Genomic DNA, 26,355 nt, shown 5'->3' on the forward strand with positions numbered 1-26,355 from the left:
TCACTCCAATCTGGAACAAGAGACAGAGATGCCCACTCTCACCACTGCTCTTCAACATACTTTTGGAAGTCCTGGCCACAGCAATTAGACACACAAAAGAAATAAAAGGCATCCAAGTAGGAAGAGAAGAGATCAAACTGTCACTGTATGCAGATGACATGATTCTATACCTAGAAAACCCTAAGGACACAACCCCAAAACTCCTTGAACTGATTAATAAATTCAGCAAAGTGGCAGGATATAAGATTAACATTCAGAAGTCAGTCACATTTCTGTATACCAGCAATGAAACATTAGAAAAGGAATACAAAAATACGATACCTTTTAAAATTGTACCACACAAAATCAAATACCTCGGAATACACCTGACCAAGGAGGTAAAGGACCTATATGCCGAGAACTATAAAACCTTAATCAAAGAAATCAAAGAAGATGTAAAGAAATGGAAAGATATTCCATGTTCCTGGATTGGAAAAATCAATATTGTGAAAATGGCCATCCTACCCAAAGCAATCTACAGATTCAATGCAATCCCTATCAAATTACCCAGGACATTTTTCACAGAACTAGAACAAACAATCCAAACATTTATATGGAACCACAAAAGACCCAGAATCGCCAAAGCAATCCTGAGAAACAAAAACCAAGCAGGAGGCATCACTCTCCCAGACTTCAAGAAATACTACAAAGCCACAGTCATCAAAACAGTGTGGTACTGGTATCAAAACAGACAGACAGACCAATGGAACAGAATAGAGAACTCAGAAAGAAACCCTGACACCTATGGTCAATTAATCTTTGACAAGGGTGGGGGCAAGAACATAAACTGGGAAAAGGAAAGTCTATTCAGCAAGCATTGCTGGGAAACCTGGACAGCTGCATGCAAAGCAATGAAACTAGAACACACCCTCACACCATGCACAAAAATAAACTCCAAATGGCTGAAAGACTTAAATATACGACAGGACACCATCAAACTCCTAGAAGAAAACATAGCCAAAACACTCTCTGACATCAACATCAGGAATATTTTCTCAGGTTGGTCTCCCAAACAATAGACATTAGAGCAAAAATCAACCCATGGGACCTCATCAAACTGAAAAGCTTTTGCACAGCAGAGGAAGCAAAAAGAAAACAAAAAGACAACTTTCAGAATGGGAGAAAATAGTTTCAAATGATGCAACTGACAAGGGCTTAATCTCTAGGATATACAAGCAACTTACACAACCCAACAGCAAAAAAGCCAATCAAGCAATGGAAAAATGGGCAAAAGACCTGAATAGACTGTACTCCAAGGAAGATATACAGATGGCCAGCAAACACATGATAAAAGGCTCAACATCGCTGATCATAAGAGAAGTGCGAATCAAAACTACCATGAGATACCACCTCACACCAGTCAGAATGGCCATCATTAATAAATCCACAAATAGCAAGTGCTGGAGGGGCTGTGGAGAAAAGGCAACCCTCCTGCACCACTGATGGGAATGTAAACTGGTACAGCCACTATGGAGAACAGTTTGGAGATACCTTAGAAATCTATACATAGAACTTCCATATGACCCTGCAATCTCCCTCTTGGGCATATATCTGGACAAAAATCTCCTTAAAAGAGACACATGCACCCGCATGTTCATTGCAGCACTATTCACAATAGCCAGGACATGGAAACAACCCAAATGTCCATCAACAGAGGATTGGATTCAGAAGAAGTGGTATATATACACAATGGAATACTACTCAGCCATAAAAAAGAATGCCATAATGCCATTTGCAGCCACATGGATGGAACTAGAGACTCTCATCCTGAGTGACATGAGCCAGAAAGACAAAGACAAATACCATATGATATCACTTATAACTGGAATCTAGTATCCAGCACAAATGAACATCTTCTCAGAAAAGAAAATCATGGACCTGGAGAAATGACCTGTGGCTGCCTGATGGGAGGGGGAGGGAGTGGGAGGGATCGGGAGCTTGGGCTTATCAGACACAACTTGGAATGGATTTACAAGGAGATCCTGCTGAGTAGCATTGAGAACTATGTCTAGATACTCATGTTGCAACAGAACAAACGGTGGGGAAAAAACTGTAATTGTAATGTATACATATAAGAATAACTTGATCCCCTTGCTGTTCACTGGGAAAATAAAAAGAAAAGGAAAAAATAAATAACAACAAGCAAACAAATAAGCAAAAGAACACAAGCATGAAGAGACTCAACGTCATGCTACCAAACAACCAAGGGATCACTGAAGAACTCTAAGAGGAAATTAAAACATACCTAGCAGCAAATGACAGTGAACATACAACACTCCAAAACCTATGGGATGGAACAAAAGCCGTTCTAAGAGGAAAGTTTATAGCAATACAAGCCCACCTCAGGAAACAAGAAAAAGCCCAGATAAACAAGGTAACTTTACATCTAAAGCAGCTCAAGAGAGAAGAACAGACAAGACCTAAAGTTAGTGTAGGAAAGAAGTCATAAAGATCAGAGCAGAAATCAATGAAACAGAAACAGAGAAAACCATAGAAAAGATCAATGAAACGAAAAGCTGGTTCCTTGAAAAGATCAACAAAAATGATAAAGCCTTAGCCAGACTTCTCAAGCAAAAAAGAGAGAGGACTCAAATCAATCAAATTAGAAATGAAAAAGGAAAAGTAACAATGGACATCACAGAAACACAAAGGATCATAAGAAACTGCTATATGCAGCTATACACCAGTGAAATAGAAAACCTAGAAGAAATGGACAAATCCTTAGAAAAGCACAATCTTCCAAGACTAAACCAAGATGAAATAGAAAAGATGAATGGACCCATCACAAGAACTGAAATTGAAACTGTGATTTAAAAACTTCCAACCAACAAAAGTCCAGGACCAGAAGCCTTCACAGGTGAATTCTATCAAACATTTAGAGAAGAGCTAACACCTCTCCTTCTGAAACTATTTCAAAAAATTGCAGAGGAAGGGATACTCCCAAACTCATTCTATGAGGCCACCATCACCCTGATACCAAAACCAGACAAAGATACCACAAAAAAGAAAACTACAGGCCAATTTCACTGATGAACATCAATGCAAAAATCCTCCACAAAACACCAGCAAACCGCATCCAACAATACATCAAAAGGGTTGTACATCATGATCAAGTGGGATTTCTCCCAGGGATGCAACTGGTCTTCAATATCCACTAATCCATCAGTGAGATACACCACATTAACAAACTGAAGAAGAAAAACCATATGATCCTCTCAATAGACGCGGAAAAAGCCTTTGACAAAATCCAACACCCATTTCTGATAAAAACCCTTCAGAAAGTGGGCATAACGGGAACCTACCTCAACATGATAAAGGCCATATATGACAAACCCACAGCAAATGTCATTCTCAATGGTGAAAAGCTGAAAGAATTCCCGCTGAGATCAGGAACAAGACAAGGATGTCCGCTCTCACCACTACTCTTCAACATCGTTCTGGAAGTCCTAGCCACGGCAATCAGAGAAGTAAAAGAAATAAAAGGAATCCAAATAGGAAAGGAAGAAGTAAAACAATCTCTATTTGTAGATGACATGATACTATACCTAGAGAATCCTCAAGACTCTACCAGAAAACTATTAGAGCTCAACCACGAATTTGGCAAAGTCGCAGGATATAAAATTAATACACAGAAATCGATGGCATTTATAAACACTAACAATGAAAGAGCAGAAAGATAAATTAGGGAAGCAAATCCATTTACCATTGCATCCAAAAGAATAAAATAATGTAGGAGTAAACCTATCTAAAGAGACAAAAGACCTGTACTCTGAACACTATAAGATGCCGATGAAAGAAATCAAAGATGACACAAACAGATGGAAAGATACACCATGCTCGTGGATTGAAAGAGTTCATATTATCAAAATGACTATACTACCTAAGGCAATCTACAGATTCAATGCAATCCCTATGAAATTACCAAGGACATTTTTCACAGAACTCGAACAAAATATTTTAAAGTTTGTGTGGAAACACAGAAGACCCAGAATAGCCAAAAACATCCTGAATAAGAAAAATGGAGCTGGAGGAATCAGGCTCCCGGACTTCAGACTATACCACAAAGCAGCAATTACCAAAACTGTGTGGTACTGGCACAAAAACAGAAATATAGAGATCAGTGGAACAGAATAGAAAGCCCAGAATTAAACCCATGCACCTACAGCCAACTAATCTATGACAAAGGAGGCAAGGCTATATATACCATGAAGAAAAGACAGCTTGTTCAATATGTGGTGCTGGGAAAACTGGACAGCCTCATGGAAAAGCATGAAATTACAACACTCCCTAACACCATACACAAAAATAAAGTCCAAATGGATTAAAGACCTAGATATAAGACCAGATGCTATCAAACTCTTAGAGGAAAACGTAGGCCAAACACTCTCTGACATAAACGACAGCAACATCTTCTCAGCACCACCTCCTAGAGTACTGACAATAAAAAGAAAAATAAACAAATGGGGCCTATTCACACTTAAAAGTTTCTGCACAGCAAAGGAAACCCTAAACAACACAAAAAGACAACCCACAGAATGGGAGAAAATCTTTGCAAGTGAATCGACGGACAAGGGATTCATCTCCAGAATTTATAAACACCTTCTGCAGCTCCATACCAAAAAAAACACAAAGAACCCCATTAAAAAATGGGCAGAAGATCTAAACAGACAATTCTCCAAAGAAGACATACAGATGGCCAAGAAACACATGAGAGGATGTTCAACGTCTCTCATTATTAGAAAGGTGCAAATCAAAACCTCTCTGAGGTAACACCTTACACCAGCCAGAATGGCCATCATCCAAAAGTCTACAAACAATAAGTGCTGGAGAGGGTGTGGAGAAAAAGGAACCCTATTCCACTGTTGGTGGGATTGTAAATTGCCGCAACCACTGTGGAAAGCAGTACGGAGAGTCCTCAGAAAACTGAACATAGAACTCCCATTTGATCCAGCAATCCCACTCCTGGGCATCTATCCACAGAAAACCATGACTCGCAAAGACACATGTACTCCGATGTTCATTGCAGCACTATTTGCAATAGCCAAGACATGGAAACAACCCAAATGTCCATCGACAGAAGAGTGGATCCAGAAGACGTGGTATGTATACACAATGGAATATTACTCAGCCATTAAAAGGAACGAAATACCAACATTTTTTGCAACAAGGATGGACCTAGAAACTATCATGCTAAGTGAAGTCAGCCATGCAATGAGACACCAACATCAAATGCTTTCACTGACATGTGGAATCTGAAAAGAGGACAGACTGAACTTCTTTGCAGAACAGATGCTGACTCACAGACATTGAAATACTTATGGTCTCCAGAGGGGACAGTCTCGGGGGTGGGGGGATGTGCCTGGGCTGTGGGATGGAAATCCTGTGAAATTAGATTGTTATGATCATTATACAACTACAGATGTGATAAATTCATTTGAGTAATTTAAAAAATAAATAAATAAATAAATTTAACACACACACACACACACACACACACACACACAAAAAAAAAAAAAAAAAAAAAAAAAACAGAGGGAACCCTGGAGAAAGTCTGGACCCACAGGAGACACAAGGTGTCAGTGTTGGGGATGGGAGAGGAGGAAGGATGGGCCACCATAGAATAATCCCTGCACCCCAGTGTGCACACTTGCCCATCAGCTAGCAGAGAGCAGAGCTTCCCAGCACACCCCTCTTCCCCCACCCCACATGTGCCTGCCCAGAAGTTGCCTGCAATCCTGGCAGACTGGCCTCACCACCCTTCAGAACGCATGCACCACTGCAGCATTCCCCGGCTAGCCTGCCCACACACAGGAAGTGCCCCACTCTTGCAGAGAAAGCTGTGCAGCACTGCTTGCCCTCAAGAAGAGCCCTGGGGCCCATGAGTGCCAGAGTAAACCCTGCCCAGCCAGGGGAATTGTGCCTACACTGCAGTGCACACCTGCCAGCACTGCCAGGCCTCAAAAAGTGCCGCTCTCCTGCCGAGACACTCTCCCAGCACTGTCTGCCATAGGGATGAGCTCTACTGCCCAGAAGCACCTGCGAAGCCCTGTCCAGCCACTGAAAGTGCACCTACACACCAGGGCACACCTGTCAGTTCTGCCAGCCCTCAGAAAGTGCTCCTTTGCCTCAGAGTTACCAGTTAGCCCTGCAGGCCCCCAGGAAGTGCTGGAATTCTACTGAGAAATTCTCCCACCATGGACCCTCAGAAAGAGCTCTGCAGCCCAGGAGCAGCAGAGCAAGCCCTGCCCATCCACAGGAAGTATGCCTACAACCTGTTGTGCACCAACCAGTCCCACCATCCCTGACAAGGGCTTCATCTCTAGAATATACAAGCAACTTATACAACTCATCAGCAAAAAAATCCAACAACCCAATGGATAAATGGGCAAAAGACCTGAATAGACCATTCTCCAAGGAAGAAATACAGATGGCCAACAAGCACATGAAAAAATGCTCAACATCCCTGGTTATTAGAGAATTGCAAATCAAAACAACCATGAGATACCACCTCACACCTGTCAGAATGGCAATCATTCTGAGTAATAATATTATTCAGAATAAGTCCACAAATAAAAAGTGCTGGGGGGTGTGGGGAAAGGAGAATCCTCTTGCACTGTTGGTGGGAATATAGCTGGTACAGCCACTATGGAGAACAGTATGGAGGTACCTTAAAAATCTGTATGTAGAACTACCATATGATCCAGCAATCCCATTCTTGGGCATATATCCAGACAAAATTTCCTTAAAAATAACACAAGCACCGGCATGTTCATTGCATCTCTATTCACAATAGCCAAGACATGGAAACAACACAAATGTCCACTGACAGATGATTGGATTAGGAAGATGTGGTATATATACACAATGGAATACTACTCAGCATAAAAAAGAATGGCATAATGCCATTTGCAGCAACATGGATGGAACTAGACTCTCATCTCAAGTGAAGTCAATCAGAAAGATAAAAACAAATACAATATGCTGTCACTTATAACTGGAACCTAATATACAGCACAAATGAATGTTTCCACACAAAAGACATGGTTAATAGACTTGTGGCTTCCCAGGGGGATGGGGAGGGAGTGGGATGGATTGGGAGCTTGGGGTCAATGGATGCAAACTCTTGATCATGGAATGGATCTACACTGAGATCCTTCTGTGTAGCACTGAGAACTATTTTGCCTATGTTCTCTTCCTGGAGTTCAATGGTGTCTTTTCTTATATTTAAGTCTTTCAGCCATTTGGAGTTTATTTTTGTGCATGATGTGAGTGTGTGTTCTAATTTCATTGTTTTGCATGCAGCTGTCCAAGTTTTCCAGCAATGCTTACTGAATAGACTCTTTTCCACGTTTTATACTCTTGCATCCTTTGTCAAAGATGAATTGCCCATAGGTGTTAGGGTTTATTTCCGGGATCTCTATTCTGTTCCATTGGTCTGTCTGTCTGTTTTGATACCAGTACCACACTCTTTTGATGACTGTGGCTTTGTAATATTGCCTGAAGTCTGGGAGAGTTATGCCTCCTGCTAGTTTTTATTTATTTATTTTTTTCAGGATTGCTTTGGCGATTCTGGGTCTTTTGTGGTTCCATATAAGCGTTTGGATTGTTTGTTCTAGTTCTGTGAAAAATGTCCTGGGTAATTTGATAGGGATTGCATTGAATCTGTAGATTGCTTTGGGTAGTATGGCCATTTTTACAATATTGATTTTTCTAAGCCAGGAACATGGAACATCTTTCCCTTTTTTTATGTCTTCACTGATTTCCTTGATTAATGTTTTATATTTCTTGGCATATAAGTCTTTTACTTCCTTGGTGAGGTGTATTCCCAGGTATTTGATATTTTGGGCCTTCTATTTGAAAAGGTATTGTATTTTTGCATTCCTTTTCTAATTTTTCATTGTTGGTAAACAGAAATGCGACTGATTTCTGAATATGAATCTTATATCCTGCTGCTTTGCTGAATTTGCTGATCAGTTCAAGCAGTTTTTGCATTGAGTCCTTAGGGTTTTCTATGTAGAGTATCATATCTTCTGCATACAGTGAGAGTTTTATCTCTTCTCTTCCTACTTGGATGTCTTTTATTTCTTTTGTGTGTCTAATTGCTGTGGCTAGGACTTCCAAAAGTATGTTGAATAGAAATGGTGAGAGTGGGCATTCCCGTCTTCCAGGGATTTGAGTTAGAAGGATTTCAGTTTTTCTCCATTGAGTATTCTATTTGCTGTGGGTTTGTCATACATGGCTTTGATTATGTTCGTGAATGTTCCCTCTATACCCACTTTGGTGAGAGTTTTGATCATAAATGGATGTTGGGCTTTGTCAAATGCTTTTTCTGCGTCTATTGAGGTGATCATATGGATTTTGACCTTTCTTTTGTTCATGTGGTGTATGACGTTGATTGATTTGCATATGTTGAGGCATCCTTGTGAACCTGGGATGAACCCCACCTGGTCATGGTGTATGATCTTTTTGATATGTTGTTGGATTCAGCTGGCTAAGATTTTGTTGAGAATTTTTGTGTCTATATTCCCAAAAGGTATTGGCTGAGAGTTTTCTTTTTGGTGGTATCTCTGTCTGGTTTTGGAATGAGGGTGATGGTGGCATCATAGAATGTCTTTGGGAGTGTTCCTTCTTCTTCAACCTCTTGAAAAAGTTTAAGGAGGATGGGCACCAGATCCTCTATGTACGTTTGACAGAATTCACCTGTGCAGCCATCTGGTCCTGGACTTTTATTTGTAGGGAGTGTTTTGATGACCTCTTCAATTTCATTTCTTGCGATCAGTCTGTTCAGTTTGTCTCGTTCTTCTTGATTCAGTTTTGGCAGACTGTAAGATTCTAGAAAGTTGTGTATTTCTCCCAGATAGTCAAATTTGTTGGCTTGTAATTGTTCATAGAATTCTCTTATGGTTTTTTGTATTTCTGCTGTATCCTTTGTGATTTCTCCTTTTTCATTCCATATTTTGGTTATTTGGGTTCTTTCTCTCCTCTTTTTAGTGAGTCTGGCCAGGGGTTTGTCAATTTTGTTCACCTTTTCAAAGAACCAGCTCTTGGTTTTATTAATTTTCTCTATTGTTTTTTGAGTCTATATTTTATTGATTTCCTCTTTGATCTTTATAATTTCCTTCCTTCTGCTGGTTTAGGCCCTTTTTGTTCTTGTTTTTCTAAATCGTTTAGGTGGAGGGTTAAGTTGTCAATTTGAGATCTTTCTTATTTTTTGAGGAAGGCCTGTATCACTATGAATTTCCCTCTGAGCACTGCTTTTGCAGCGTCCCATCAATTTTGAGAGGTTGTGTCTTCATTATCATTTGTCTCAAGGTATTTTTTCATTTCCTTCTTGATTTCCTCATTGACCCATTGGTTTTTTTAGTAGCATGTTGTTTAGTCTCCATGTAGTAGGTTTTTTCTCTTTGCTTTTCCCATGATTGATTTCTAATTTCATGATATTGCAGTCAGAGAAGATACTTGAAATAATTTCTATACTCCTAAATTTGTTGAGGTTAGCTTTGTGTCCCAATATGTGGTCGATTCCTGAGAATGTTCCATGTGCACTCAAGAAGAATGTGCCTTCTGATGTTTTTGGATGTAGTGTCCTGAAGATGTCAATTAAGTCTAATTTTTCTGTTGTTTCTTTTAGGATCTCTGTTGCTTTATTGGTTTTCTGTCTAGAGGATCTGTCCATTGATGTGAGGGGGGTATTTAGGTCTCCTACTCTGATTGTATTCTCATCAATATCTCCTTTTATGTCTGTTAATATTTGTTGTATGTATGTGGGTGCTCCTATATTTGGGGCAGATATGTTGACAATAGTAATATCCTCTTGTTGGATGGATCCCTTAATCATTAGTGTCCTCTTTTGCTTTCTTTATGTCTTTAGTTTTAAAATCTGTTTTGTCTGAATGAGTATTACAACTCCTGCTTTCCTGTCATGTCCATTGGCATGAAATATTTTTTCCCACCCCTTCACTTTCTATTTATATGTGTCCTTTGTCCTAAGGTGAGTTTCTTATAGGCAGCGGATTGAAGGATTTTGCTTTTTTATCCACTCAGCCACTCTATGTCTTTTGATCAGAGCATTCAGTCCATTGACCTTTAAGGTGATAATTGATAGATGATTATTATATTGCCATTTAAGCCTCAGGTTCCAGTTGATTCTATGATTCTCCATTCTTCCTTTCTTTCTCTTTTTTTCTGTTGGATAGTCTCCAATTATTTTCTCCTTGAGTTTTCTTCTTTTCCTTTTTTGTGAATGTAGTATTTGGTTTTAATTTGTGCTTGCCCTGTTTTTTCCTTCCTATAATTGTGTGTTTTAGCCTGATAGTCCTGTAGGTTCAAACACTTCATTAGTATACTAAAATTAAGAAGAGAAACAAACAAACACAAAAAGAAAAATAGATAGAAAAAAAAGAAAAAAATTAAAGAGTCTATTTATTTCCTTACTTCCCTTGCCCACATTTTATGATTTTGATGACTCTTTTTTTCTTTTTAATTTTATTTTTTTAAAAACATGTTCATGATTAAATCTGTGTGCTGGCTTATTTCAGTGACTGCTCTCTGATTGCAGTTTCCTCCATCTTGGTTCTCTCTCTCTCTCTCTCTTCATTTTTGGTTTAAAGAAGCCCTTTCAGTATTTCTTTTAGCCTGGATTTTGTATTGCTGTATTCTTTTTGCTTTTGTTTGTTGGAAAAAAATGTTTATTTCCCCTTCTATTTCAAATGATATTCTTGCTGGATAGAGTATTCTAGGTTGCATAGTTGTTTTTGTTTTTTTTTTTTTCTTTCAGCACTTTAAATATCTCTTGCCATTCCCTCCTGGCCTGTAGAGTTTCTCTAGAGAAATCAGCGATAATCTTATGGGGGTTCCCTTGTAGGGAACATACTGATTTTCTCTTGCTGCCTTTAGGATCCTCTCTTTATCACTAACTTTTGCCATTTTTGTTATAATGTGTCTTGGTGTGGGTCTATTTGGGTTGATCTTGTTTGGGTCCCTCTGTGCTTCCTGTATCCTGAACTCAGTACCATTTAGATTTGGGAAGTTTCCAGCAATAATTTCTTCAAATATATTTTCCATCCCCTTATCTTATTCTGCTCCTTCTGGAATTCCTATTATGCGTAGATTGGCCCGCTTTATGTTATCCCATAGGTCTCTTATATTGCTTTCCTGTTTTTTGATTTGGTTTTCTGTCTGCTGACCTGATTGGGTGATTTCCATTATTCTATCTTCCACATCACTACTTAATTCTTCTACATTATTCATTCTGCTTCTTACTGCCCTTAGTTCAGTTTGTACCTTTGCCAATGAATGTTGTAGTTATTCTTGGCTCCTCCTTATATTTTTAGTTCCTTTCTGAGGGCATCTGCATTTCTGTTCATATCTTGTCTTAATTCCTTCAGTATTTTCACTATTTCTCTTTTGAACTCCAGGTCTGTCAGACTGCAGAGATCTGCTTCATTGTTGAGTGCTTTAAGTGAGCTCTCTTGTTGGTTTAACTGGGTGTGGTTTCTCAGCTTCTTCATCTTGATTGCTATTTTCTTTTTCTTTGTGGAGTTGTACTCCCCATGGCCAGGCAGGGTTTGCCTTGTCACTGCTATGGAATGTTTCCCAAGGGCTGGTATTGTTGGTCAGTCTTCTTTGAGGCAGCATGTCTTTTCCTGAGGGTGGGTGGGTCTCTCTGAAGCAAAGGAGGTCTTCCTGAGGGCAGATAGGACTGGGAGGTCTGCACCATGATGTAAGCAGTTTTCACACTCCTGGGCAGAGCTTTCTCTGGTGTTTCTGAGTTGTGGGGCTCTTCCATGGGGCTGGATGTGCTAGACAGCTGTTCCATGGTAGTGCAGCACCCCCTGAGGGTGGGAGCAGCTAGCTGGGCCTCTGAGAACCCAAGAGACCTTTCCCAGGGCAACTGGCAGGACTGCCCCACTATGGAGGCAGATTTTGCATTGCTGGGCCAAGCTTGCTGTAGCTTTTCTGGGCTACAGAGCTCTTGCAGTGAGCTGGTGGTGTTGGTCAACTGGTTCACAGGAGTACAGCACCCCCCTGAGGTTGGGAGCAGCTAGGTTGGGAGCAGCTAGCCAGGCTGCTGAGAACCCAAGGGGGTCTTCCCCAGGGCAGCTGGAACTGGCAGGATCACCCTGCAATGGAAGCAGATTTTTCCCAGCTGGGCAGAGCTTGTTCTAGCTTTTCTGGGCTGCAGGCCTTTTCCAGGGGGCTGGCAGTGCTGGGTGCTGCTCCCTGGGTGCATAGCCCCTCTAGAGGACAGTCAGATCAGGGAAGGGAAAGCCCCTGCAGTGGTCGGCTTCCCAGAGATAGTGAGGCCAGCCCTCCAGGGTGGTAGGCAGACTCAAGTCCAGTGTGTGTGTGGGGGGGGGTAAGGAGAAGGGGAATGCACTGGGAAGCACAGATTTCTGATTCTGGTGGGCAAGTGAGCTCACTGCAGTGTGGGGTGTATTCTATGGTGCCTCACCCCTCCTCTTCTCCCCTCCCCAACACTGGCACTTTGTCTCTCCTGCAGATCCAGCTCTTCTCCCAGGTTCCCTCTAAATGGATTTCTACTCCCCAGCCCTTAGCATATTGCTCCCTCCACCCACAACATTCTGCTTTCTGGTCTCCCAGGCAGTCTCTGCCCATCCAACCTGACAGACTGCTTCCTAGTCCCCCAGGCAGTCTTTACACTGCCCTCCCCAGCCCACTCCTGGGGACTAACCTCTGGAGCCAAGGTCTCAGCGGCCAGCCCCCACCAAGGCATCTCAGTTTTTGGTGACTGTGCCAGTATCTCCGATGATCTGTTTGGTCCTCATTCTGCTTGAGATCTCAAACTTACTGCTGCACTTTGTTCTGCATCTGGAGATCCCTCTGATTCGGTTGACCTTTCCATCTAGTAGGTGACATTCCAGGGTGTGGGATCACTTTCTCGTCCATGGTTCCCTTTCAGGAGTGCCTGTCCAGCCCTGATTACCCTTCTCTAAATCTCCTCTTTTCTCTTGTTTTACCCATTTACGTCATGAGATTCTTGCCATTATTGGACTTTAAGTTCTTCTGCCAGTGATTAATTGCTGTTCTGTGTGGGTCGATTAACCTGTAGATGTATTTTTGTTGTTGATGCTGTGTTTGTGGAAGAGGGTGAGTATGTCCCCCTACTATTCCACCATCTTGCCTTCCAAAATGTGTTTAAAGTGCATGGATATTGTAGTGAGTGAGTGGACATTAAAAGATAAGGTGGAGTATTTCTCAATTTTAAGGCAGCATTAGATATCATTGTGTTCCACTGAAGTTCTTCTGAGAGGAAGTCAGAAATCTGTTGGCAAATGTAGAGCATGAAATGAACCATAACAATGCAGGTAAAGGGCTTTTACACAGTCCATTCAGCAATCTCTTGTGATAGAATTATTGGGCTGAGGCATTTTTGAAGACACTTTGGACACAAAATCACCCAATATCAAGTTGTGTGACTCATATGTTTTCCAACAATCTCAATCCCTAGTAGTACACTAGACAATCTGCCATAATGGTGATGCAAGTTTTGAGAAAGAAGCAGAAGTGTATGTAAAAAAACTAGCTGAAATACAAAACTTCAAGCCAGAGTTTTAATGTGAGCCTGGGCATTTATCTTCCCCAAATGGCTTAAGGATCAAGATTCAAATGATTTCCACATGGAGAGATTCAAAGACATTTAAATTGCCTTTTTAAAATTAATATTTTAATGATATTTCCCCAATATAATTTTTTTTCTACTGTACAGCATGGTGACCCAGTTACACATATGTGTAAACACTATTTTTCTCACATTATTATGCCCCATCATAAGTGAGTAGACAGAGTTCCCAGAGCTACACAGAAGGATCCAATTGCTAATCCATTCCAAAGCCAATTGTCTACATCTATTAACCCCAAGCTCCCAATCCATCCCACACCCTCTCCCGCCCCCTTGGCAACCGCTACACTATTCTCCAAGTCCATGATTTTCTTTTCTGTGGAAGGCTCATTTGTGCCACATATTAGATTCCAGATATAAGTAACATCATATGGTAATTGTCTCTCTCTTTCTGACCTACTTCACAAGGATGAGAGGCTCTAGTTCCATCCATGTTGCTGCAAATGGCATTATTTCATTCTTTTTTTATGGCTGAGTAGTATTCCATTGTGTATACATACAACATCTTCCTAATCCAATCATCTGTCAATGTGCATTTGGGTTGATCCATGTCTTGGCTCTTGTGAATCATGCTGCAATGAACATGCATGTGAACTCATCTTTCTAAAGGAAAGTTTTTTTCTGGACATATGTCCAAGAGTGGGATTGCTGGGTGATATGGTAGTTCTATGTATAGTTTTCTAAGGTACCTCAATGCTTTTCTCTATAGTTGTTGTACCAGCTTACATTCCCACCAAAAATGCAGGAGGGTTCCCTTTTCCCCAGCACCCCTCCAGCATTTGTTATTTTTGGAGATATTCTGGCTGGTATGAGGTGGTATCTCAAGGTAATTTTTATTGCATTTCTGTAAGAATCAGGAGTGTTGAGCATTTTTTTCATGTGTTTGTTGGCCATCTGTATATCTTCCTTGGAGAATTGTCTATGAATTGCATTTTAAGGATTTCTCCATGCAACAGAAAACTGAAGGTCTAGTGACTTCTCTCTTTTATGCTGGAAAATCTTGAAATAACATATGCTTAATTATTTCTCTGTTACAATTCTGCAAAACACATGGCATCTTAAAGAGATTGTTGGATAACTGTCATTACTAAAGAATATTGAGAAAATTCTCTGGAATGTTTTTCCCCCTTTTGAAAGCTCTATATTTTGTACATCCTGAAAAAAATCCCATAGACACCCTAATAGAATATCTCTCTGAAAAGATGACCCTTAAATCTCATAGGAACATTTATCCAAGTCTATTCAAGTCTTTTGCCCATTTTTTCAATTGGGTTGTTGGCTTTTCTGCTGTTGAATTGTATATGTTGTTTGTATATTTTAGAGATTAAACCCTTGTAAATTTTATTATTTGAAACCTTTCTCTCCCATCTGTAAGTTGTCTTTGTGTTTTCTTTTTGGTTTCCATTTCTATGTAACAGCTTGTCAGTTTGGTTAAGTCCCATTGGTTTATTTTTGCTTTTTTGTCTGTTACTTTGGGGAGACTGACCTGAGAAAGTATTTGTAAAGTTGATGTCAGAGAATGTTTTCCCTATGTTCTCTTCCAGGAGTTTGATGATCTCTTGTCATGTATTTAAGTCTTCAATATATTTTGAGTTTATTTTTGTGCATGGTGTCATGGTGTGCTCTAGTTTCATTGATTTGCATGTAGCTATCAAAGTTTCCAAGCATACTTGTTGAAAAGACTATGTTTTTCCCATTTTAGGTTCTTACTTCCTTTGTCAAAGATTAATTGACCAAAGGTGTCTGGGTTCATTTCTGTGTTCTCTATTCTCTTCCATTGGTTTGTACGTCTGTTTTGATACCACTGTCTTGATTACTGTGACTTTGTAATATTGCCTGAAGTCTGGGAGAATTATGCTTGGTTTTTGTTCCACAGAATTGCTTTGGCAATTCTGGGTCTTTTGTGCTTCCATATAAATTTTTGAACTCTTAGTTAAAATTCTGTGAAAAATGTCATGGTTATTTCATTGAATGTGTAGACTGCTTCCATTTATTTATATCTTCTTTAATTTCCTTGATTAATATTTTGTGGTTCTCAGCATGTAAGTCTTTCACCTCCTTGGTCAGGTGTATTCCAAGGTATTTGATTTTTGAGGTACAATTAGATAAGGTATTGTATTTTTTATTCCTTTTATAATATTTAATTATTAATATACAGAAATGCAACTGATTTCTGAATGTTCTTCATATATCCTATTACTTTGCTAAATTTATTAATCAGTTCAAGCAGTTTTTGGGTTGAGTCCTTAGGGTTTTCTACGTAGAGTATCATGTCATCTGCATACAGTGACAGTTTTATCTCTTCTCTTCCTATTTGGATGATTTTTCTTTCTTTCTTTTTTTTTTTTTTTTTGTCTGATTGCTGTGGCTAGGACTTCAATACTATGTTGAATTACAGACATTATTGTCTTGTTCCAGATTTTACTGGGAAGGCTTTCAGCTTTTCTCCATTGAGTATTATATTTGCTGTGGGTTTGTCATAAATGGCTTCGATTATGTTACGGAATGTTCCATCTATATGCATTTTAGTGAGAGTTTTGATCATGAATGGATGTTTGAATTTTTCAAATGCTTTTTCTGCATCTATTGAGATGATCAATAGTTTTTAACTTTTCTTTTGCTAATGTGGTGTATGACATTGATTGATTTATGTATGTTGAGCCATGCTTGTGAACCTAGGATGAATCTCGCCTGGTTGTGGTGTATGATCTTTTTGATATGTTGTTGGATTCAGTTGGCTAAAATTTTGTTGATAATTTTTGCATCTAAATTCATCAAAGATCTTGGACTCTAGTTTTCTTTTTTGGTGGTTTCTTTGTATGGTTTTTGGAATTAGGGTAATTGTGGCTTCATAGAATATCTTTGGGAGTGTTCATTCTTCTTCAACCTCTTGGAGAAGTTTAAGGAGGATGGGTAGAATTTCCTCTTTGAATGTTTGGTAGAACTTTCCTGTGAAGCCATTTGGCCCTGGACTTTTATTTGCAGGGAGTGTTTACATGACATATTCCATTTCATTTCTAGTGACTGGTGTGTTCAGTTGATCTATTTCTTCTTGATTCAGTTTTGGCAGGCTGTGAGATGTCTAGAAATTTGCCCATTTCTTCAAGGTTGTGAATTTGTTGGCATACAATTGTTCATGGTATTCTCTCATGGATTTTTTTTTTTTGTATTTCTGTAGTATCTGTTGTGACTTTGTCTTTTCCATTTCTTATGTTGTTTATTTGGGTTTTTTCTCTCCTCATCTTGCCGAGTCTACCCAGAGGTTTGTATATTTTGTTTACCTTTTCATGGAAGCAGCTGTTGGTTTGATTGATTTCATCTATTGTGTTTTGAATCTCTGTTTTATTATGTATGGATTTCCTCTTTGATCTTTATGATTTCCTTCCTCCTGCTGACTTTAGCTTTTGTTTGTTCTTCTTTTTCTAATTCATTTAGGTGGCGGGTTAGGTTGTCGATTTGAGGTTTGTCTTCTCTTTTGAGGAAGGCCTGTACTGCTATGAATTTCCCTCTGAGCACTGCTTTTTGGCATCCCATAGATTTTGAGTGGCTATATCTTCATTACCATTTGTCTCGAGGTATTTTTTAATTTCCGTCTGGATTTCCCCATTGACCCACTGGTTTTTTAGTAGCATGTTGTTTAGTCTCCATGCAGCAGGTTTTTTTCTCATTTCTTTTCCCTTAGTGGATTTCTAGTTTCATGCCATTATGGTCTGAGAAGATCTTGAAATAATTTTTATACACCTAAATTTGTTGAGGTTAGCTTTGTGTCCCAATATGTGGTTGATTCTTGAGAATGTTCCATGAGCACTTGAGAAGAATATGTGTTCTGATTTTTTTGGGATGTAATGTCCTGAAAATGTTGATTAAGTCTAACTTTTCTAGGGTTGTTTTAGAATCTCTGTTGCCTTATTGATTTTCTGTCTAGAGGATCTGTCCATTGATGTGAGTGGGGTGTTAAAAGTCACTCATTGTGATTGTATGCCCATCAATTTCTCCTTTTATATCAGTTAATATTTGTTGAAGGTATATGGGTGCCCCTATATTTGGGGCATATATACTGACGATTGTAATATCCTCTTCTTGTATGGATCCTTTGACCATTAATTAGTGTCCTTCTTTGTCTTTCTTTATGGCCTTTGTTTTAAAGTCTCTACTGTCTGATATGAGTATTTCCTATCTGGTCCATTGGCATGAAATGTCTTTTCCTATCCCCTCACTTTCAATCTTTAAATGTCTTTTACCATAAGGTGGGTCTCTTGTAGGCAGCACATTGAAGGTTTTTTCTTTTTTATCCCATCGGCCACTCTGTGCCTTTTGATTGGAGCATTCAGTCCATTGACATTTAAGGTGATTATTGATAGATACGTGCTTATTGCCATTTGTACCTGCTTTTCCAGTTGATTCTATGTTTCTGTTTTCTTTCTTTCTTTTTTTTTTTTTAGTTGAAAGTTTTCCTTTTATTTTATGCTTGATTTTTTTCTTTTAAGATTTTGTGAATATAATGTCTGGTTTTGATTTGTGGTTGCCCTGTTTTTTGAGTATTTTAACCCCCTTTTATATCTGCTTGCTTTAGTCTGATAGTCATATATGCTCAAACACATCATTAAAATAAAAAAAGAATCTATATTTTTTATTTTCCTTCCCCAAATTGTGTGATTTTGATGTCTCTCTCTCTCTCTCTTTTTTTAACACCTTTATGTTTAGATCTGTATTTTGGCTTATTTAAGTGATTGCTTTCCAATCACTTGTGGTTTTCTCCATCCTAGTTCTTAAGTCTTTTTTTTTAATTTTGATAAGTGCTTTCAGTTTCTTGTATTTTTTATCAATATAAACTTAATCAGTGAAGAGTCCCCATGCCCCCTTCCAATACACAGCCTGGCTGCCTTAGGTCTCAAACTCCACCATGCTATTTCCTTGGCATGGGGAAAAAATTGAACCCCACCCCCAAATTCCAGTAATTCTGTCCCTTTGTAAACTTTCCTGGCTTGATTTTGTTCCATGGCACTTTCCATCCTGGAAGGCACTCTATGTTTTACATAGTTATCCCCTTGAGAGTCTGTCTCCCTGAACAAATAAACTAAGCCCAAGGACAGGGTTATTGACTGTCTTGTTCCCTGTTGCAGCTCCAGTTCTTAGTCCAGAACCTGGTGCATGGTAGGTGCTCAATCACTGTTTTCTCAAAGAATTTTTATTGTAATACATCTGATGGAATAGACCAGATTACTATCTGGTGCTTGGTTAGGAAATTGGCCCCTACCATATTCTTTCTTGGGGGTGTTTGCCTCAGTATCTTTTAGAATGGATTTAGTATTGTTGTACACTTTTAGCTTTTGTTTCTTGGAGAAATTCTTTATTTTACCTTCTATTTTAAATGATATTCCTGCTGGATAGAGTATTCTATGACGCAAAGTTTTTCCTTTCAGCCATTTAAATATATCTTGCCACTCTCTTCTGCCCTGTATTGTTTCTGTAGAGAAATCAGCTTATATCCTTATGGTGATTCTCTTACTTTAATGATTTGCTTTTCTCTTGCTGCCTTTAGAATCCTCTCTTTATCTTTAACTTTTGCCATTTTTATTATAATATGTCTTGGTGTGTGTCTGTTTGGGGCTCTATTTTCTTCCTGAATCTTGCTATCATTTTCCTCAAGATTTGGAAAGTTTTCAGCCATAGTTTCTTCAAATATATTTTCAATCCCCTTTTCTTTTTCTTTTCCTTCTTGAATTCCAATTGTGTGTGTATTGGCCTGCTTTGATTACCCTGTATATCTCTTATATTGCCTTCATGTTTTTTTATCTGTTTCTGTCTTCTGTCCTGAATAGGTGATTTCCATTATTCTAACTCCCACATCACTAATTCTTTCCTCTGCATTATTCATTCTCCACCTTATTGCCTTTAGCTCAGTTTTATCTCTGCAAATTAATTTTCTTGTTTTTCTTTATTCCTCCTTATATTTCTAGTTGCTTTCTGAGGGAATGCATTACTATTCATATTCTCTTAATTCCTTGATATTCAGCCTTAATTCCTTCAGTATTTCCACCATCTCTCTTTTGAACTCAATATCTGTCAGACTGCAGGGTTCTCTTTCATTGTTGACTGACTCAGGTGAATTCTCCTTTACCTTTACCTGGGAATGTTTTCCTAGCTTCTCTGTCTTGCTTATGTTTTGCTTTTTCTATGAGTTTGTGGAAGCCAAATTGTAGTCTTGTGAGACTATTTCCATGCAAGTGCACTCCTTTTTTATTTTTGGTGTGGGAATTTGAATATTTTGGTGTGAACAGGCTGTTATCCCCAGGATATTCAGTGTGCTGTTTTCAAGGATAAGTAGGCATGGGTATGGCCATCAGTCAGTGCCTGGATGCTGGGCCCTTAACAGCTGGAAGGCCCTGCAGGAAGGTGGCAAGGCTACTCCTAGTTGCAGGGCCCTGGGAAGTGGTAATGAGCTCTAGGCAGATCTACAAGGTGACCAGAGAATTTGGCAGTAGCACTAGTAGGGTGTGTGATTTACTAGGGGAATGAGAGAAATGATAACTAGTGTTCAATTACAAGGCCTTCCTCTGAGGTGATTGGAACTGCAGATGGTACCTGTTCAGTGACCCTTCCTTTAGTGGGCAATGAGCATTTATTAAGTTGGTTATAACTGTGTGGTTTTCCCTGCCACCTGTAGACCATTCATGAAGCAAACCATCTCACTTAGCTCACATAGGAGTTGCTACACAGGCTGCTCCTAGTTGCAGGATCCTGGAAAGTGACAGATATCAGAAGTGTGGGTACTTACCAGAACACTCAGCAGTGGCAGCAGAAGGGCTGGTGTGTTCCCGGGAGTTCAAGACCACCAACAGGTGATGTTCAGCCACAATCCCCTATTCTGTGGTGCCCTTGAGGTGATTGGGGGTGCAAGTGGTGCCTGTTCATGGACCCCTAGTTGTGGCAGGCATCCCCCACCTCTGGAGCCAGGGATAACCATGGTGGCTTGCCTCCATCTCCTGCAGACCATGCAGGAAATAACTCCTGCTTAGTCCTCATAGGATGTGATGCACAAGCTGTTCCTAGTTGCAGGTACCTGGGAACAGACTGTGATAAAGCATCTGGGCACTGCCCATGGCATTTGTCATTGGCAGCAGCAGGGCAGGTGTTCTCCCAGGGTAGTGAGAGCAACAGCATAGCAACCATGTCGCACTTAGCCCCCTGATGCTCTTAGCCCACACAGGAAGTGCTCGCCACTGCTAGCCTGTCCAAGAAGCACCCAATCTCACACAGACAGGCAAGTGGCTTCTTGCCACATATGGCCTGTGCAGAGCCACTCAGTCTCATGCAGACTTCAAGTGACTCCTCTCTTCAAGTTACCTGCATCAGAGCTTCTTGGTCTCCCACAAACTAGCAAGTGGCTTCTTGTTGTGTGCAGATGAGGCCATAGCCACCCCACCCTCTGAGAGCCCATGGGCGATTGTACATTATCAGGCACCAGAAATTTTGATGGAAGTCTGCCCCTTCTCTTCTTGCCCTCCCCAACAATGGCACCTTGCCTCTCCTTCAGGTCCTTACCCTCTCCTGGGTTCCCTCTGCCTGGCGTTCCACTCCCCAGCCCATGGCAAACTGCTAACCTGCAAATGGCACACTGCTATTTAGCCCCTACTGTTGTCTCTACACTGCCAACCTCAGTCCTCTCCCAGGGACTGACCTCCAGAGCCAAAGTCTCAGTGCCCAGACCCACCTGAGCCTCTCAGGCTGTGATGTCCAAGCCAGTGTTTCATATGATGTACACTGCTTTCACTCTGCTTTGCTGTTCTCAGTCCAGCTGCTGCAATTTTCTTGGCAACTTTGAATTCCCTCTGAGTTGTGAGATCTTTCCATCAGTTAGGTAGTATCCCATGATCTGGGTTCCTTTTCTTCTTCATGGCTCCCTCTCCTTATTCTTTTACTCTATTTCTCCCTTTTCTTTTGTTCTACCCACTTATGTCTAAAGTTTCTTGCCCTATTGGAAGTTTAAGTTCTTATGCCAGCATTCATTTGATGTTCTGAGTCATTTTACATGAAGATGTGTTTTTTTGATGTGTTTTTGGGAGAAGATGAGCATGACTTCTTAATCCTCTGTCATCTTGCTCCACCCTCATGATGATTGTATTATTTGGTTGAAGTATTTTCTGAATCTCTTTGGACACCAAAGAGCCAGGTTCATTTTGCCCCCCCAAATAACTCTATGTCCCATATATACACCAGTTCATCAAAATGGGAGAGTATAGAACAGGAAAGGAGTGCAATTTTTCATCACCTTCAGAAGTGTGCCTGAAGGGTATCATCACCAGCCTTTCACTAAATCCTTCCCAGGACAATGAATATTTGGTTTTTGTAGTACATGAAATCCACTTGTCTAAGAGCTGAAAATGGAATATATTCAGTCTCACTGGATAGAGGTATAACTGAATAATTAAAAGACTACAAGTCAAATGCTGAAAGGAACCATGACATCTCTCTCTCAAGAAAGAACATGACATGAAAATTTGACCAAAAATGCCCAGGGCATTAGCCAGATTCCAATCACCAAACACTTGTCTATATATGCATTGGACTCAGAATAATCCTAAATTCACTTTGGGCAGCCAAGACACAAGTAGTCCAGGTGTGCAATTTCTATTTTTTGGGCAACTTTTCTCAACTAAAGGGAGAATTAAAAAGTCTCCCAAGAAGGCAGCATAAAATTGTGTGCTGAACCCCAACTTAAATGCCATATTTTTATTGTATGGGCAATTTGACTCAGAGACTCATCTAAGGATTTTGTTATCATTTTCCATACCTTTGGACAGTCAGGGCCACAAAAGTTTTTATTGAGGTGCCCATGATATCTCCCTGCACAGGTGTGTTGGAGTAGTTCTTGTGAAGATTTTCTTTCCATTAGACATCACCGTACACCCTCTGGCTTAAAGTTCATCCTGGCCATGATTCACCTTCCCTACAGAGTGGGAGGAGTTGGAGGATATTGCTATTCCGATAATATGAACTGAACTATCTTTTGGTTGTTATTAACGAGAGTACTTCAACATAGTTCATGATTATGTTTTGAGCCTTGGAATAAACTGGGTCCAAAGGAATGGACATAATGCACTAGGGAGCATTATTCAATTCCACAGAGAGTGTTCCTTTCCTATATGTATTGAGTTCTCCTCTGCCTCCAACCAGTGTACTCTCAGGTCCAAATTTTGTGCAGAAACTTCCTCCTGGTCACCTATAAATTCACTCAGCTTATCTTTTTTTTTTCACCTTTATTTTTGCTTTCTGCTGTACAACATGGTGACCCAGTTAAACATATTTGTATGTATTATTTTTTCTCACACACATGTTCCATCATAAGTGACTAGACAGAATTTCCAGTGCTACACAGAAGGTTCTCAATGCTATCCATTCCAAAGGCAATAGTATGCATCTGTTAACTCCCAGTCCATCCAATCCTTCCCCTTCCCCCTTGGAACAACAAGTCTATTCAAGTCCATGATTTTCTTTTCTGTGGAAAGGTTCCTTTTTGCCATATATTAGATTCCATAAATAAGTGATATTATATGGTATTTGTCTTTCTATTCCTAAGTTACCCACTCAGTATGAGAGACTATAGTTCCACAACCATTATGAAGAACACTATGGAGGTAGCTTAGAAAACTATACATAGTTTTCATATATATGTACTTTATTATGTTGAGGTAGGTTCCCGTTATGCCCACTTACTGAAGGGTTTTTATCAGAAATGGGTGCTGGATTTTGTCAAAGGGTTTTTCTGCATCTATTGAAAGGATCATATGGTTTTTATTCTTCAGTTTGTTAATGCGGTGTATCACACTGATGGATTTGTTGATATTGAAGAACACTTGCATCCCTGGGAGAAATCCCACTTGATCATGATGTGCAACCCTTTTAATGTATTGTTGGATGTGGTTTGCTAGTATTTTGTGAAGGATATTTGCATCAATGTTCATCAGTGTAATTGGTCTGTAGTTTTCTTTTGTTGTGGTATCTTTGTCTGGTTTTGGTATCAGAGTGATGGTGGCCACATAGAATGAGTTTGGGAGTATCCCTTCCTCTGCAATTTTTTTTTTATATAGTTTCAGAAGAATGGGTATTATCTCTTCTCTAAATGTTTGACAGTATTCACCTGTGAACGCATCTGGTCCTGGACTTTTGTTGGTTGGAAGTTTTTAAATCACAGTTTCAATTTCAGTTCTTGTTACTGGTCCATTCAATGTTTCTATTTCATATTGGTTTACTATTCGAAGACTTTACCTTTCTAAGAATTTGTCAATTTCCTCTAGGTTTTCCATTTTATTGGCATATAGTTGCATATAGTAGTCTCTTGAGATCTTTGTATTTCTGATGTCTGTCATTACTTCTCCTTTTTCATTTCTAATTTTACTGATTTGAGTCTTCTCTCTCTTTTTTTTTTTTGATAAGTCTGGCTTAGGGTTTATCATTTTTGTTGATCTTTTCAAAGAACTTGCTGTTTCCTTCATTGATCTTTACTATGGTTTTCTTTGTTTATATTTCATTGATTTCTGCTCTGATCTTTATGATTTCTTTACTTTTACTAACTGTAGGTCTTGTCTGTTCTTCTCTCTCACTGCTTTAGATGTAAAGTTAGTTTGTTTAGTTGAGCTTTTTCTTGTTTTTTGATATGGGCTTGTGTTGTTTTTTGATATGGGCTTGTGTACATTCCTCTTAGAACAGTTTTGCCGCATTCCGTAGGTTTAAGAGTGTTGTATCTTTGTTGTCATCTGTTTCTAGGTATTTTTTAATTTCCTCTTTGATTTCTTCAGTGACCCATTGGTAGTTTAGCCTCATGTTGTTTAGTCTCCATGTGTATCTGTTTTTTGCATATAGCTTATAGCTTTGTGATTGGAAAAGATGCTTGATACGATTTAAATTTTCTTTAAGTTACTGAGGTTGGATTTGTAGCCCCAGATTTGATCAGTCTTAGAGAATATTCCGTGTGTATTTAAGAAGAGTGTATATTATGCTGCTTTTGTATTGGATATCCTATAAATATCTATTAAGTCCATCTGCTCTAGTGCTTCATCCAGGGCCTGTGTTTCCTTATTGATTTTCTGTCTGGATGATCTGTTCATTGCTGTAAGTGGGGAATTAAATCCCCCACTGTTTTTGTTATCATCAATTTGTCTTTTTAATTTTGTTAGCAGTTGCCTTATATATGTGGTGAAGTTCTATTGGGTGTGTATATATTTAGAATTGTTATATCATCTTTTTGGATTGATCCTTTGATCATTATCTAGTGACCTTCCTTTTCCCTTAAAATATTCTTCATTTCAAAGTCTATATTTCTGTTTTGAGTATTGCTTCTCCAGATTTTTGATTCCCATTTGCAAGAAATATTTTCTTCCATCCTCACACTTTCAATTTGTATGTGTCCCTAGAAATGAAGTGGGTCTCTTGAAGACAGCATATATATGGCTCTTCTTTTTGTATTCATTCAGCTAGTCTATGTCTTTTGGTTGGGGCATTTACTCTATTAACATTTAATATCATTGACATGTATGTTCTTATTGCCATTTTATTAATTGCTTTGGATTTGTTTTTGTTGCTCTTTTTTCTTCCCATCTTCTCCTGTTCTCTCCTCTTCTGTTTTGATGACTATATTTAGCATTGTATTTGAGTTGATTTTTCTTACTTGTTTGTGTATCAATTGTAGATTTTTCGTTTGTAGTTATTCTGAAGTTTTGATATAAGTCTATATATATATAGGAGATATGATTTTTGATGGCATATTTGTGTGTGGATGATTTAGTATCTATACTGTATATATACCTTCACTGTTGAGCCTTGTCATTTCTCACATTTTTGTTTCCTGTTGTGGCCTTTTCTTTCCTGCCTAGAGAAGTTCCTTTAGTATTTATTGTAAAGCTGGCTTAGTGTTGCTGAATTCTCTTAGCTTTTGCTTATCTGTGAAGGTTTTGATTTCTCATTCAAGTGGGAATGAGAACCTTATGGGTAAAGTAATCTTGGTTGGTAACTTTTTTCCTTTTATCCCATAAAATAGATTCTGTCACTCAGTCTGGCCTACAGATCTTCTGCTGAAAAATCTGCTGATAACCTTATCAGGGTTCCCTTGTATGCTATTTGTTTCTTTTCCCTAGCTGCTTTCAAGATTTTCTCTTTGTCTTTAATTTTGGTCAGTTTGATTAATATGTTTATCAGAGTGTTCCTCCTTGGGTTTATTTTATATGGTACTCTTTGTGCTTCCTGGGTATGAGTGAGTGGTTCCTTTCCCATATTAGGGAAGTTTGTGGCTGTTATCTCTTGGAATATTTTTTTCTGTCCACCTCTCTCTCTCTTATCCTTCTGGCACACATATAATATGGATGTTGGTGCATTTAACGTTGTCCCAGTGTTCTCTGACACTCTCTTCATTTCTTTTCAATCTTTTTTATCTTTTCTGTTCCACATCTGTGATTGTCACTAATCTGTCCTCCACCTCACTTATTCGTTCTTCTGCCTCCTGTGTTCTACTGTTAGCTGCTTCTAGTGAATTTTTTATTTCATTTATTGTATTTTGCATCTCTTCTTGTTTAAGTTTTATATCTTGTATGTCTTTGGTCAGTGTTTCCTGTAAGTTATCCGTCTTTGCCTCCAGTTTATTTACAATGCCTTGCATCATCTTCAGCGTCAACAATCTA

The sequence above is a fragment of the Sus scrofa genome, chromosome Y (genome assembly GCF_054392235.1).
Source record: "Sus scrofa isolate SSC_HxYL_T2T_F1_AM1 chromosome Y, Sscrofa_HxYL_maternal_Yorkshire_Landrace_v2.0, whole genome shotgun sequence".
NCBI classification, from domain to species: Eukaryota; Metazoa; Chordata; class Mammalia; order Artiodactyla; family Suidae; genus Sus; species Sus scrofa.